This window comes from Phoenix dactylifera, chromosome 14 (genome assembly GCF_051530095.1).
Source record: "Phoenix dactylifera cultivar Ajwa chromosome 14, Ajwa_hap1_PhDact_Kaust_v1.1, whole genome shotgun sequence".
NCBI lineage: Eukaryota > Viridiplantae > Streptophyta > Magnoliopsida > Arecales > Arecaceae > Phoenix > Phoenix dactylifera.
This window is the reverse complement of record NC_143203.1, coordinates 1,621,527-1,636,985: the sequence shown is the minus strand read 5'-3', so window position 1 is coordinate 1,636,985 and position 15,459 is coordinate 1,621,527.

Below are 15,459 nucleotides of genomic sequence, written 5' to 3'. Positions count from 1 at the left end.
CTCCACTTCTAGACCTCTAGAATTATTACACATGGACCTATTCGGACCAACTAGAACAACAAGCCTAGGTGGAAATAAATATGGTCTAGTTATTGTAGATGATTACTCTAGGTACACATGGGTCATGTTCCTAGCGCATAAGGATCAAGCATTCTCTGTTTTTAAGAAATTCCATAAGGAAGTAACAAATGCTAGAGAGTCTTCAGTCATAGCCATTAGAAGTGACCATGGAACTGAATTCGAAAATCAGTCATTCGATGAATTTTGTAGTAAGAAGGGGATAACCCATAATTTCTCTGCACCTAGGACACCACAACAAAATGGAGTTGTGGAAAGGAAGAATAGAACACTAGAGGAAATGGCTAGAACTATGTTATGTGAAAGTAACCTCCCTAAGTACTTTTGGGGAGAAGCCATTAATACCTCTTGTCACATATTAAATAGAGTTCTATTAAGACCCATCATAAAGAAAACACCATATGAACTGTGGAAAAACAGAAAACCAAAAGTTAATTACTTTCATGTTTTTGGATGTAGGTGTTTTGTTCATAATAATGGGAAAGATAATCTAGGTAAATTTGACTCTAAATCTGATGAGGGAATATTCTTAGGTTACTCTACAACTAGTAAAGCCTATAGAGTCTTTAATAAAAGAACCTTAGTGATAGAAGAATCTATACATGTTGTATTTGATGATTCTAGTGACATCTCCTCTAGTAAGAAAGTTAATTTTGATGATGATGTTGAAATTCTTGAAGAAAAGATAGATGAGATGGGATTACAGGATGATAATCAAAAATTGATTGAAGGAGCATCATCAAGCCAAGAGGCTATTGTGGATCATGGGCTAACTAAAGCTTGGAGGTATGCTCACGGGCATCCTAAGGAACTAATTCTAGATGATCCATCTCAACCGGTTAGGACTAGAGCATCCCTTAGGAATTTAAATAACCATCTAGCTTTTGTCTCACACTTTGAGCCCAAACATATAGAAGAAGCCGAAAATGATGTAAATTGGATAAATGCAATGCAAGAAGAACTAAACCAATTTACTAGAAACAAAGTGTGGAACCTAGTTGAGAGACCTTCTGAATATCCAATTATTGGTACTAAATGGATTTATAAAAATAAACTTGATGAAAATGGAATTGTTATAAGGAATAAGGCTAGACTAGTAGCAAAGGGTTATAATCAAGAAGAATGTATAGATTTTGATGAAACCTTTGCTCCCGTAGCTAGACTTGAGGCCATTAGACTATTATTAGCATATGCATGCTCTAAGGACTTCAAACTATTTCAAATGGATGTAAAAAGTGCATTTTTAAATGGGTATATTAATGAGGAGGTATATGTAGAACAACCTCCGGGTTTTGAAAATCATCACTACCCTAATCATGTATATAAACTGAACAAAGCACTTTATGGTTTAAAACAAGCACCTAGAGCATGGTATGAGAGACTTAGCAAATTCCTATTAGAACATGAATTCTCTAGGGGAAATGTAGATACAACCCTATTTCTGAAAAAGCAAAACAAGGATATGTTATTAGTACAGATTTATGTTGATGATATCATTTTCGGTGCTACTAACAATCGCCTCTGCGAAGAATTTGCTGATTTGATGCAGAGTGAATTTGAGATGAGCATGATGGGAGAGCTGAACTACTTCCTCGGGCTTCAAATCAAACAATCTGAAGGAGGCATCTTCATCAATCAAGCCAAATATATCAAGGAGATGCTCAAGAAGTTTGATATGGAGGGAAATAAGTCAATCAGCACCCCCATGAGCTCATCATGCAAATTAGACCAAGATGAATCAGGTAAATCTGTTGATCAGAAATTGTATAGATGTTGATAGGATCTTTACTGTATCTTACTGCAAGTAGACCTGATATTATGTTTAGTGTTTGCATGTGTGCTAGATATCAGGCTAATCCTAAAGAATCACATCTAGTTGCAGTTAAGAGAATTTTTAAATACTTAATAGGAACTAAGAACATAGGGCTATGGTACTCTAAAGAATCTAGCCTAAACTTAATAGGATACACAGATTCAGACTTCGCTGGATGTAAGCTTGATAGAAAAAGTACCAGCGGGTCGTGTCAATTTCTAGGAGAAAACCTTATCTCATGGTTTAGCAAGAAACAAAACTCGGTTGCATTATCTACTGCTGAAGCTGAATATGTTGCAGCCGGAAGTTGTTGTGCTCAAATCTTGTGGATTAAACAACAATTAGAAGATTATGGCATTAAACAAGATAAAATTCACATTAATTGTGATAATACAAGTGCCATTAATCTAACTAAAAATCCAATTCAGCATTCAAGAACTAAACATATTGAGATAAGACATCACTTCATAAGAGATCATGTATTGAATGGTGATGTGACACTCCAATTTGTTTGTACTGATAATCAATTAGCAGACATTTTTACAAAACTCCTAAGTGAAGAGAGGTTTAGTGTGCTTAGAAGGGGATTAGGAGTGATTGATCCATCCTAGTGGTAGTTTCCACTAGATTCATTGATTTTGATGATTAGAATGTGGTTAAAATAGAGTTTCTTTTCAATGATCATCAAATCAGATCTTAATTAGGTGATTTTCCCTCATTCGGCACGAATGTAGCATGAGTTTTAGGTGCGTGCCAAAGTTAGAGACGACTCGAGTAAGTTTCAGAGTCGGCTCCTAAGGGGGAGTCGACTCGCGCATTTGCGGGAGTCGACTCGCAGAGATGGCAGCAGAGGGGGAGTCGACTCGCACATAGTCGGGAGTCGACTCGAGGTTTACAGGCGCATAAGGAGAGTCGACTCGCGCATATTCTGGAGTCGACTCGAGGTCGAGTCGACTCGCGACTCAGTGGAGTCGACTCGCAGTCGGGATCCGACTTTTTAACCCTAGATGTGTCGTTTCGAAAACACTTTTCTCTCAAGCCGCCACTGTTCAAAAGCCCTAGAGCCGACTCCTAGGTCGTCCCCGATCGTCTCCAACCCCTTTTCCGTCGATCTTTCACCGGTTCTTAGGTTTTTCATCCCTTCCTAGGTCGCCCCCGGTCGGTCCCAAGCCTCCTCCGTCGACCTTTCTCCGTCCTTTAGGTTTTTCATTCCGTCTAGGTCATAATGCCGCGTAAGACCGTTGTCCGGAAGAGGTCCCGACCCGAGGCCGGTCCCGAGCGGCGCTCCAAGGCGCGGCACGATCCCGCGAGGCAACCACCTCCGGCTCGTTCCCCGCCTAGGGCGGTTCCCGCGAGGCCATTGGCCGGGAAGGCCGTCACCACCGGGAGATATGTCGACTTCGACTATCTCTCCCGGGAAGGGTTCACCATAGGTGATAGGCTTAGGGTCCAGGGCCTAGAGTACTTCCTCACTTTAGATCTCCCCACATATCCTGGCCTTGTTAGAGAGTTTTATGGTACCGTCCATCGGGGAGATGGGGGTATCGAGGGCACAGTAGCCGGTGTCCCTCTGTTTGTTACGGAGGATCTTATTGCCCACGTCCTCCACCTTCCACACGTCGGGGTGGCTCCCACACACCCTGAGGACAGGGTTGAGGCCCTTACGGCCGTTCTAGGGCATCCACCCCAGTCACCTCTAGACGAGGTTTCTGCCAGCTCACTTCCGATTGAGGTGAGAATCCTTTTAAGTATACTGTCTAGGTCCATCTTCCCTAAGACAGGGAGATTTGATTTTGTAAATGAGAGAGACCTAGCTCTTATGTTTTATATTCTTCAGGACACCCCGATCAACTTCCCCAAACTCATCTATAGGTATATGTGTGAGCCCCTAGATAGACCTAGGCTCACCCTCCCATACGGCATGATATTCACCCTTCTGTTTAGGGAGTACGAGATTTCCATTCCTGAGGGGGAGCCCTTTCGCGCATTGCGATGGACTGATCGCACGCGTGCAGGGACCCTACACAGGATGGGGTTTCGGAAGAGAGAGGGGATCTGGGTTAGGAAGTCGTCCCTCACCTCACAGACCACCAGACCTTCCTCCAGTCCTGAGCCCGATTCAGACTATCCAGACCTTCCAGACCATCCAGACCTTCCATCCACTCCTCCTGCTCCTACCACCTCCGCCGGACCTTCCTCCTCGGCTCCACCATCCATGGAGGTCCGCATTGATCCTGAGCAGCTCCGGGAGCTGCGGCAGGAGATAGTCAGAGATCTGAGGGATGAGCTGCTTCGGGAGCTCCGAGGCTCGGTGCCTGCTCCCTCTCCTGCGCCCACATCCTCTGCATTGGTCCCCTCCCTGACAGCCGTGACAGACATGACGGCTGAGGTGCGGCAAGAGATATACAACATGAGGACCTTGATGCAGGCTCAGTTCCACGGCTTGAGTGAGGTCACGAGCACCACTCGGAGGATGCGAGATGACATCGGCCGTGACATGTCCACCACCACTGCGGGGGCCGAGCGCTTGTCGAATGTGCTCATCGACAAGCTGGATGGACTGCAGAAGTCAGTACTTGAGCTGGATACGACCCAGAGCAGGGCCATCCAGGCCATCATTCGACAGCTCGAGAACGTGACCAATGCGGTCCAGTCACTCGTGGAGCGCATGCCTCGAGGAGATACATCCTCGAGAGGAGGAGCCACGTCCTCGAGAGGAGGAGCCACCTCCTCGAGAGGAGGGGATACATCCTCGAGAGGAGGAGCTTCATCCTCGAGGAGACCATAGATGTTCGTTTTGTTTTGTTTTGTATTGTTTTACTTTACTTATTGTATTCTGAAATGTACTTACATACAAATTAATACAATGAGTAGCCGCATTTTTCTTCAATACTGTGCCATTTGATGACTGATTGGTTGTGCCATTGATTGTGCGTGATTACCTCCTTTTTGATATGATGACAAAAAGGGGGAGAAATATGTATAAAATATGTAAAAAGGGGAGAAATATGTAAAATATGTAAAAAGGGGAGAAATATGTAAAAAAATATGTAAAAGGAATCAATGGAAATCAATAAAAAGATAAACTCTTAAAAACACACAAATTTGTTCTAAGTGATTCGGTACCTCGAGGCTCATTATCTCTCTTTTGGGGCTCCTAATGGAGTAATCTCCAGAATCTATTTAAGGGATATTCGGAGATTAGCTGAATCCTACTCAAGAACAAATTGACAGATTTTCCCTCTAAAAACCAAAAAAAAATTCAGTTCAAAAACTTCAAAGCATTAAAAGGAAATTCAAAGAGTCAAAACAAAGTAGAATGCATATGTTGAGGGGGAGAATCTGAATTTTAATCAAGCTAAATCATTAATAACATATAAGCCAAACAATTGATTGCATAATATGAAGGCTTATATAATTCCAAATGAAAGGGGGAGCTTTAACTCCGAAATTTATTGTTTCACTCCTTTCAAGCTTGGATAAATTGAATTACCAGACATTTGAATTCATTTATGGATTTTACTTCATTGTTTATTAAGCAATTCATTTTACATATACTCAATGTTTTGTCATCATCAAAAAGGGGGAGATTGTGGAGTGATTGATTAAAACCCTATTTGATTTTGATGAGCTCAAAGCATTTGAGTATATCGTTTGATTACTAATGAATTCAATTGAGTGTTTCAGTGAAAATCCTGTCTAAAGCGTCCCAAGACTTGGTTCATAAGTTTTGGATAAGTTAAGAAGTCAGCTTGAACCAATGTCTGAGACTCGAGTCGACTTCAGAGTATCGCGAGTCGACTCCAAGCGTATCAAGTTCACTGGCACGAGCTCGAGTCGACTCCGGATCAGTACGAGTCGACTCCGACTGAGAACAGACAGAAGAACAGAAAGCTTCAACTCAAAACCTGTCAACGAGTCGACTCCCAAAGTACGCGAGTCGACTCCGATGTTCACCGAGTCGACTCCAGGGTAGTAAGAGTCGACTCCAAGAGGAACACAAAGAAAAAGTCAGAGAGCAGTTTTCGGGTCTGAGATTCGAGTCGACTCCAGTGGAACGCGAGTCGACTCCGATGGTTGGCAGGTCGACTCCAAAGAAAGCAAGAGTCGACTCTCAGCGGTACACAAGGAAAAAGTCAGAGAGCATTTTATTGACTCTGAGATTCGAGTCGACTCCCGCAATACGCGAGTCGACTCCGAGACTCTGCGACCATCAACAGACAGAAGATCAAGTTACTGCCTCTGAGATTCGAGTCGACTCCCAGACAGCTCGAGTCGACTCCAAGACAGTTTCACATCAAAAAGGCAGAAGACCAAGTTTCGGAAACTGAGAGCCGAGTCGACTCCGAGGAAGCTCGAGTCGACTCCAAGACTGGACGAGCCAAAAGACAGAGGATCGGGAGTTCGGGCTCTGAGATTCGAGTCGACTCCCAGGACAGTCGAGTCGACTCGAGTGGATCAAATTCAAAATTGGATCCACGGACTTCAGTGGATGAGCCGACTCCGAAATTGCCAAGTCAGCTCCAGAAGTTGGCGAGTCGACTCCAGGTCAAGACGAGTCGACTCCCAGTCGTGAAGGCAACTTTAATTCAAATTTGGAACAGTTGCCGAGTCGACTCCGGAAAAGCTTGAGTCGACTCCCGCTACAGCCGAGTCGACTCCTGATCGCGTGAGTCAACTCTAACCCACCAACGGACACATTGTCAGGCTGCGCAGAGTGTGCAGAACGGGCAGAAAAAGCTCTCTAACGGCTAGTTTCCGTGGGGGTTGGTTTAAATAGCCACAGAAGACTGTAGCAAGGTAGAGAACAACCATTCCACTCCAATTAATCAAGCATTCTAGCTCTGCAACGTGTTCTTCAACGAAAAAGAGGAAGATCTGCATTTACTGCATCCACCTACATCTTCCCAACAATTAAAGCCTCCTCCTCCTGCATTCAAGTCGACTACACATTCAAGAGGAGACTCGGAGTTCAAGAAGCCATTCCTCTTCTCCAACTTAAAAGCGTTTGAGGGCTTCTAAACTCCTCTTTGATTATATTATTTTTATCTGCTTTTGAGAAGCTGTAGTTTTCTGTTTTCTTCTTTTCATCTACACATTGTATTTGCTTGGTTCAATCGGGGGATTGAATCAAGGGGATTGAGGTTGGTTGGTGAGCCGAGTGTAAAACCAACGTGTGTAAGGGTTTGATTGTGATCCCGGGAAAACAATCGGGGCGGTTCTAGTCGGTGAGCCTGGAAAAACCGACCGAGTTCGTTGTGAGCTCGTAAAACAACAAGTTTGGTTGTGAGCTTGGAAAACAACCGGCTGTAATCCAAGGGGGTTATAGTGAATTCCCAAGTGAGACTTGGGGAGTGGACGTAGGAGCAAGGGTTAGCTCCGAACCACTATAAAACTTGGTGTTTGTGATTGCTTGTCTCTATTCTTCTTTCTCTCATATCACTCACGGCACTTAGTAATTAATTAATTAACTTGCAATAGTTTTTAATTAGTCATCCATAACAACTTAAATTATCTAAATTATTTTAAAACCCAATTCACCCCCCCTCTTGGGTTGTCTATCTGGGCAACACTAATCCTAAGGAATCTCATCTAATTGCAGTCAAGAGAATCTTTAAATACCTAATAGGAACAAAAAATATAGGTTTATGGTATTCTAAAGAATCTAGCCTGAACTTAATAGGATACACAGACTCGGACTTTGCTGGTTGTAAACTTGATAGAAAAAGCACCAGCGGGTCATGTCAATTTTTAGGAGAAAATTTAATCTCATGGTTCAGCAAGAAACAAAACTCGGTTGCATTATCTACTGCTGAAGCTGAATATGTTGCAGCCGGGAGTTGTTGTGCTCAAATCATGTGGATCAAACAACAATTGGAAGACTATGGCATTAAACAAGATAAAATTCCCATTAATTGTGATAATACAAGTGCCATTAATTTAACTAAAAATCCAATTCAGCATTCAAGAACCAAACATATTGAGATAAGACATCACTTCATAAGAGATCACGTACTGAATGGTGATGTGACACTTCAATTTGTTTGCACTGATGATCAATTAGCTGATATCTTCACAAAACCCTTGAGTGAAGAGAGATTTAGTGTGCTTAGGAGAGGATTAGGAGTGATTGATCCATCCTAGTGATATTCTCTTCTAGTTCATTGATTTTGATGATTAGATTGTGCTAAATATAGAGTTTCTCATCTATGATCATCAAATCAGATCATAACTTAGTGATTGTCCCTCATTTGGTACGAAAATAGCATGATTTTTAGGTGCGTGCCAGAGTTCGAGACGACTCGAGTAAGTTTCAGAGTCGGCTCATACGGGAGAGTCGACTCGCACATAGACGGGAGTCGACTCGAGATCGATGGCCGCATAAGGGGAGTCGACTCGCCCATAGACGGGAGTCGACTCGAGGTCGATGACAACATTAGGGGAGTCGACTCGCGCATATTTTGGAGTCGACTCGAGGTCGAGTCGACTCGCGACTTGCAGGAGTCGACTCGCGGTCGGGATCCGAGTTTTTAACCCTAATCCAAGCGTTTAATCAACACTTCTATTCACCGCCGCCACTGTTCACAAACCCTAGAGCCGACTCCGACAACGTCTCCGACCGTCCTTAGGGCTTTTCCGTCGTCCTTCTTTCGTCCCTTAGGTTTTTACTCCATCCCTAGGTCAACCATGCCTCGGAAAATAGTTGTCCCAAGCCGGAAGAGGCCCCAACCCGCGACCGGTGCCGAGCGACGGTCCAAAGCTCGGAACGACCCCGTGAGGCCACAACCTCCGGTTCGTTCCCCGCCGAGGCCGGTTCCCTCGCGACCGTGCGCCGGGAAGGCGGTCTCCACCGGGAGATACGTCAACTTTGACTATCTCTCCCGGGAGGGCTTCACCATAGGAGATAGGTTGAGGGCCCAGGGACTCGAGTTCTTTTGTTTCCTAGATCTCTCCACATACCCAGGTCTAGTTAGGGAGTTCTATGGAACAGTACATAGGGAAAATGGTGGGATAGAGGGAACCGTAGCGGGTGTCCCATTATTTATTTCGGAGGATTTCATAGCTCAGATCCTCCATCTTCCCCAAGTAGGGGTATCCCCTACTCATCCTGAGGATAGGACTGAGGCCCTTACGGCCATTTTAGGGAGTCCACCCCAGTCCCCACTCGATGAGGTGTCCGCTAGTTCACTGTCAGTTGAAATGCGGCTCCTCTTGAGCATCATCTCTAGGACCCTTTTCCCTAAGACTGGCCGATTTGACTTTGTATCTGAGAGGGACCTAGCCCTTATGTTCTACATCCTTCAGGACACTCCAATTAACTTCCCCAAACTCATTTACAGATACCTATGTGAGCCACTAGATAGACCTAGGCTCACCCTTCCTTATGGGATGCTGTACACTCTGATTTTTAGGGAGTCCGAGATCCCCATTCCTGAGGGGGAACCCTCTCGCGCACTGCGATGGACAGATCGCATGGGTGAGGGAACCCTACACAGGATGGGATTTCATAAAGTAGAGGGAACCTGGGTTAGAAAACCATCCTCCTCCACACCTACCACTAGACGTTCCCCCAGTCCTGACCCTGATTCAGACTTCCCCACCTTTCCCTCCACCTCAGCTCCATCCACATCAGCCGGACCCTCCACCTCAGCTCCACCCACTCAGCCGATGGAGGTCCGGATTTCTCCTGAGCAGCTCTGGGAGTTGCGGCAGGAGATTGTACGGGATCTTCGGGACGACCTGCTGAGGGAGCTCCGAGGTCCAGCCACTGCCCCTTCTTCTGCATTGGTTCCCTCACTTTCAGCCGTGACCGAGATGACGGCTCATCTGAGGGAGGAGATCTTCAATGTCAGAAGCCTGATACAAGCCCAATTCTCCAACATGAGCGATGTCACAAGCAACACACGGAAGATGCGAGATGACATCCGACACGATATGGGCACTACTAGTCTGGGGGCCGAGCGCTTGGCGAATGTGCTGATCGCCAAGCTGGATACACTTCAGGAGACTCTGCTTGAGCTCTCCACGACGCATAGTAGGGCCACCTCGGCCATCATCACCCAGCTGGGGAACGTCACGGATGGAGTCAGTCTCCTCATGGAGCAATCCAGACTGAGCCGAGGAGCCACATCCTCGAGGAAGCCCTAGCTGATTATGTTTACTTTGACATGTATTTACTGCTTTACTTATTGTATTCACAAATGTACTTACATATACATCAATACAATGAGTAGACAAATTTCTTCAAAATTGTGCACATTGATCTCTGCTTGCTTGTGTGTTCTGCTTTCTTCCTTTTTGATACGATGACAAAAAGGGGGAGAAATATTTAATAGATATGTAAAAGGAAGCAATGAAAATCAAAAAAAAAAACTCTTAAAACACACAATAATTTGTTCTTAGTGGATTCAATACCTCGAGGCTCATTATCTCTCTGTTGGGGCTCCTAATGGAGTAATCTCTAGAATCTATTCAAGGGATATTCGGAGATTAGTTGAATCCTACTCAAGAACAAATTGGCGGATTTTCCCTCTAAAAACCCAAAAATTTAAGTTCAAAAGCTTCAATGCACTAAAAGAAAATTCAGAGAATCAAAACAAAGTTGAATGCATATGTTGAGGGGGAGAATCTGAATTTTTAAGAAAGCAAAATCATTAAAAATATATAAGCCAAACAATTGATTGCATGACATGAAGGCTTATATAATTCCAAATGAAAGGGGGAGCTTTAACTCCAAAATTTATTGTTTCACACCTTTCAATTCTGGATAAATTGAATAACCAGACACTTGAATTCATTCTAAAATATTATTATAAATTTCCTTGTTTGTTTGGCAATTCACTTTACATATACTCAATGTTTTGTCATCATCAAAAAGGGAGAGATTGTGGAGTGATTGATTATAACCCTATTTGATTTTGATGAGCTCAAAGCATTTGAGTATATCTTATGTTTACTAATGAATTCAATCTAGTGTTTCAGTGAAAATCTTGTAAATTGATGGTTAAGTGTCTCTAGATTTGGTTCAAGATATTTTGGATAAGTTAAGAAGACAATTTGAACCAAAGTCTGAGACTCGAGTCGACTCCGGGATATTACGAGTCGACTCCAAGCGTATCAGAAGCACTGGCACAGGCTCGAGTCGACTCTGGAACATTACGAGTCGACTCCGACTGAGAACTGACAGACAAACAGAAAGACCCAACTCAAAACCTGTCAGCGAGTCGACTCCGGAAGTGCGCGAGTCGACTCCGATGCTTACCGAGTCGACTCCGGAGTAGTATGAGTCGACTCCAGGGAGTTACAGACAAAAAATCAGAGAGCAATTTTCGGACCCTGAGAGCCGAGTCGACTCCTGAGGAACGCGAGTCGACTCCGATGGGTGGCAGGTCGACTCCAAAGAAAGCAAGAGTCGACTCTCAGTGTAATACAAGGCAAAAGTCAGAGAGCAACTTTCGGACACTGAGAGCCGAGTCGACTCCCGCAAAGCCCGAGTCGACTCCGAGACAGCGCGACCCCAAAAAGACAGAAGACAGTATTTTTGTCTCTGAGATGCGAGTCGACTCCAAGACAGCTCGAGTCGACTCCAAGGCAGCGCTACTCCAAAAGGACAGAAGACTGTTTTTCGGATACTGAGAGCCGAGTCGACTCCGGAACAGTTCGAGTCGACTCCAAGACTGCACGAGCAAAAAGACAGAAGATCGGAAGTTCGGGCTCTGAGCGCCGAGTCGACTCCCAGAATTTTCGAGTCGACTCGAGTGAGCAAAGTTGAAGTATAGCTCTATGGATTCCTTGGGATGAGCCGACTCCAAAAGTGCCAGGTCAGCTCCAGATTTTGGGGAGTCGACTCCGGGTTAAGTCGAGTCGACTCCCAATCGAGAAGCTCACTTTAATTCAAATCCGGAACAGTTGCCGAGCCGACTCCAGAAAAGCATGAGTCGACTCCTGCTACAGCCGAGTCGACTCCAGATCGCGCGAGTCGACTCCGATCCCAACGGACACATTGTCAGGATGTGCAGAATGTGCAGAACGGCTAGTAAAGTGAGTCTAACGGCTAGTTTCCGTGGGGAATGGTTTAAATAGCCACAGAGGACTGTAGCAAAGCAAAAAAAGTAACATTCCTTTCAAAGAAAACACAAAAACTTCATCTGCCAAAGGGATTTCAACAGAAAAGAAGGAAGAGAGCCATTAACTCCATTCAACCAACTCTTCCCAGCATTAAAGAAGTCTCCTCCTGCCTTCTAGTCTTCAAGACATTCAAGAGGAGACCCAAAGTTCGAGAAGCCCTCCTCTACATCATCATAAACTTGTTTGAGGGCTCTTAACTTTTCTCTTAATTATATCGCTGTATATCTGCTTATTTAGAAGCTGTATTTTTCTCTTTGTTCCTTCTTTCCATTTGTTCCTTACTTGATTCAATCAAGGGATTGAATCAAGGGTGTAAAGGTTTGTTGGTGAGCCTAGGTTGAAACCAACGTGTGAGGGTTCGATTGTGATCCCGGGAAAACAATCGGGTGGTTTTAGTCGGTGAGCCTGGAAAAACCGACCGAGTTCGTTGTGACCTCGTAAAACAACAAGTTGGGTTGTGAGCTTGTAAAACAACCGGCTGTAATCCGAGGGGTTATAGTGAATTCCCAAGTGAGGCTTGGGGAGTGGACGTAGGAGCAAGGGTTAGCTCCGAACCACTATAAAATCATTGTGTTTGTGATTGCTTGTGTCTCTCTCTTACTTTCATTTCATTCACAGCACATAGCATCTAATTAATCAACTTGCAAAAAGTGTTAATTAGTATTTCACAAATCAAATAATTGTAATAATTATTTTAAAACCCAATTCACCCCCCCTCTTGGGTTGTCTATCTGGGCAACAGAATCTTTTTTGTGCATAACTAAATTTTATTTCTTCATATTTGAGAGTTACAAAATGATATCTTTTTGGTTTTCTGCAAACATTCTAGGACACTCCAAGCAACTGTTTAGTAAACTTTTTGCTCAACTATTTTGTATCATCAAAATCAGACCTTTTGGGTCAACGATCTTTTCTTTTTTGATGATGACAAAATCTTTGAGTTTCAAAATAGAATAGTATAAACAAGAATGACATCTTTTCGATGCTTTAGTCAAAATATATACACTTACTCTTATTCTTGATTAAATAGTGCCTGAATGGAGTAATATTTTTTTTGAAAACTGTCACAAGATTTGCTTTGTATGCTACCACAAACTTTGCTATATAGAGCAGTTCTCCCCCTTTTTATTGTAAATATTGGTTCTTTCTTATTACACTTTTTAGAGGTTTTAATTACTTCTTTTGTTTTCATATTCCATAATCTTCTTTCTACATATTTTATTCTTGGTTCCCACTAATAAGAGTAATAATTTTTTTGGTAGTTCTCCCCCTTTTTGTCATATTCAAAAAGGTAAGTTAAAAAGAGGAACATACACAAGAGAGATACATTGAGAATTTCATAAGATAAATTCATAACACTAAAAAATCCATATATTAATTCCAAAATACTTAAAGCTGAAACATAATACAAGATAAAATAACACATACGTGCAAGATACATAATATGGTTGAACCAAGGAAAGCATAACAAAGAAAAAAAATCTTTAGTCCTCGTTAGATGAAGAAGAAACATTAAGATGAGTTGGCATGCTTGACAAGGCTCCAGCTCGATGGCTTTGTAGTGGATAACTAAAAATAGAATGATCGAAAGATGATGATAGAAGTAGCATAGGTCCAGGTGCCTCGATCTACATGAACTTTCACTACTATCATATTGCCTATTTGAAAAAAGATGAATAGGATATGATATGGTATAGCTAAGGCTACTATCAAAGTAATCTACTGCTACCGCTACTCCTAAGAGTAAATTAGAGTTCTATTGGTAAATTACGAGCAAGAAAATTAAAGGTAAAGTAAAGAAAATTTAAAGATAAGCTAATTTCGTTAATAGGTCAAAAGGTCTTTTTTGAAATATATCCACTTTTTTATACTAGAAGATAATCCAAACATAATTACCTACTCTTAGAAATAGTATGTTTGACCTTCACTTTTGGCAATTATAGTAACTAACTCTAGCTGACCTCCCACTATCCATATTCGTTAGTAAAACCAGATCTTATATTACCTATTAGACCGATAATCATGCTCAAGGGCCTCCATTTGTTACTAATCTTCATTTGGCTTATTTCCTAATAGTTTGCTTTGGCTATCTCCCTTTAATGGACCTATAGCACAATCCTCTATGCTTCGAGGTGCCTTTGAATTGGTCCAATCAACTTCCCTATATCACATTTCTTTGCTTCAACCTATCAAGCTTTTTTCATTTTAACTAGCCTTTTTAGGCCTCCTACAAGCTCTAGATCTTGGCTCAAGGCTTGGGGTCCCTTTTAGATCCTATTTTAGAGTCGCTATGTGGACAATGATCCATAGGTACTAGGATGTGGTGCGAATAGTTTTATTTTTTACTTTTCTTTAGGTAATGATTGCAATTTTATGTTGAGGATTCTATTAGATCTGCATCCTTTGCTCTTCGATTAGATGCCAAGAAATACGAAGTTATGTAACCTATGTTTGATGTCTAATTTGTTGCATTAGTTAGTTGGTAATACAAAAGTTATGTATTTTCTGTATATAGAAAGATGATAATTTTGGTTTCACCTTAAAGATCAGAATAGTTGCAAGAAAAACTTATGTGTTCCAAATTATGGTTGATGAATACAACCTCAAAATGTAATAGCGAAGCTACATTGTTCTTAGACTGTCTTTTGATGATGGATTTGAGGAATTATGAGGCAATAGAAATTAAGGAAGCTCTAACTTAAGTTATACGTGCTCATTTTGTTGGTTATGAATGATTTTTTTTATGTATTTTGTTGTCATATTTGATAATGCTTCACTTTTTATAGATTGAAGGTAATGAAGATTAAAGTGCTATTGCTGATAGGATTATGAAGAAAAGAGCTGTGCAAAGGAAGCAAATAAGTGGTCATGTTCTAGTAAATGATGAACATTCTAGTTGATGATGAAAATAATGCTTCAAGTTATACAAATGAAATTGTGGGCAATTCTAAGACACAAAAATATAAGAAAATATCTAACTAATATTTCCATTAGAAAAATAAAAAATGATTGCATCACTCCATACTACTTTGCTATTCAAACAACTTGACTTTGTATTATGATTTAAAATACCTCATTCTAATTATGTCTTATTTTCTTATTGAAATAAAATTTCTAATAATTTTATATCATGCGATTTGAATAGTTTTTTGCGTCATGCTATCTTTTGATTTATAAATTTTCTGACATCGGAAGCTTAAACAACAGACTTTCAAGACTTTGTTTGAAAAAGAGAATTTTATTTGAAATGATTCCTATCCGATGAAATTAGGAAATAACTTTTCATGATCATATCCGTATAAGGCAAATATATATTAAAAATAAAAGAAAAAAAAACTCATGTATCGCCAGGATTATATGCTAATTTTAAGAATTTTGAGAGCACATTATCCTAATTCCTAATCTCCCTTTGCCTTTGAGCCTGCCCCTATTGTAGTGCA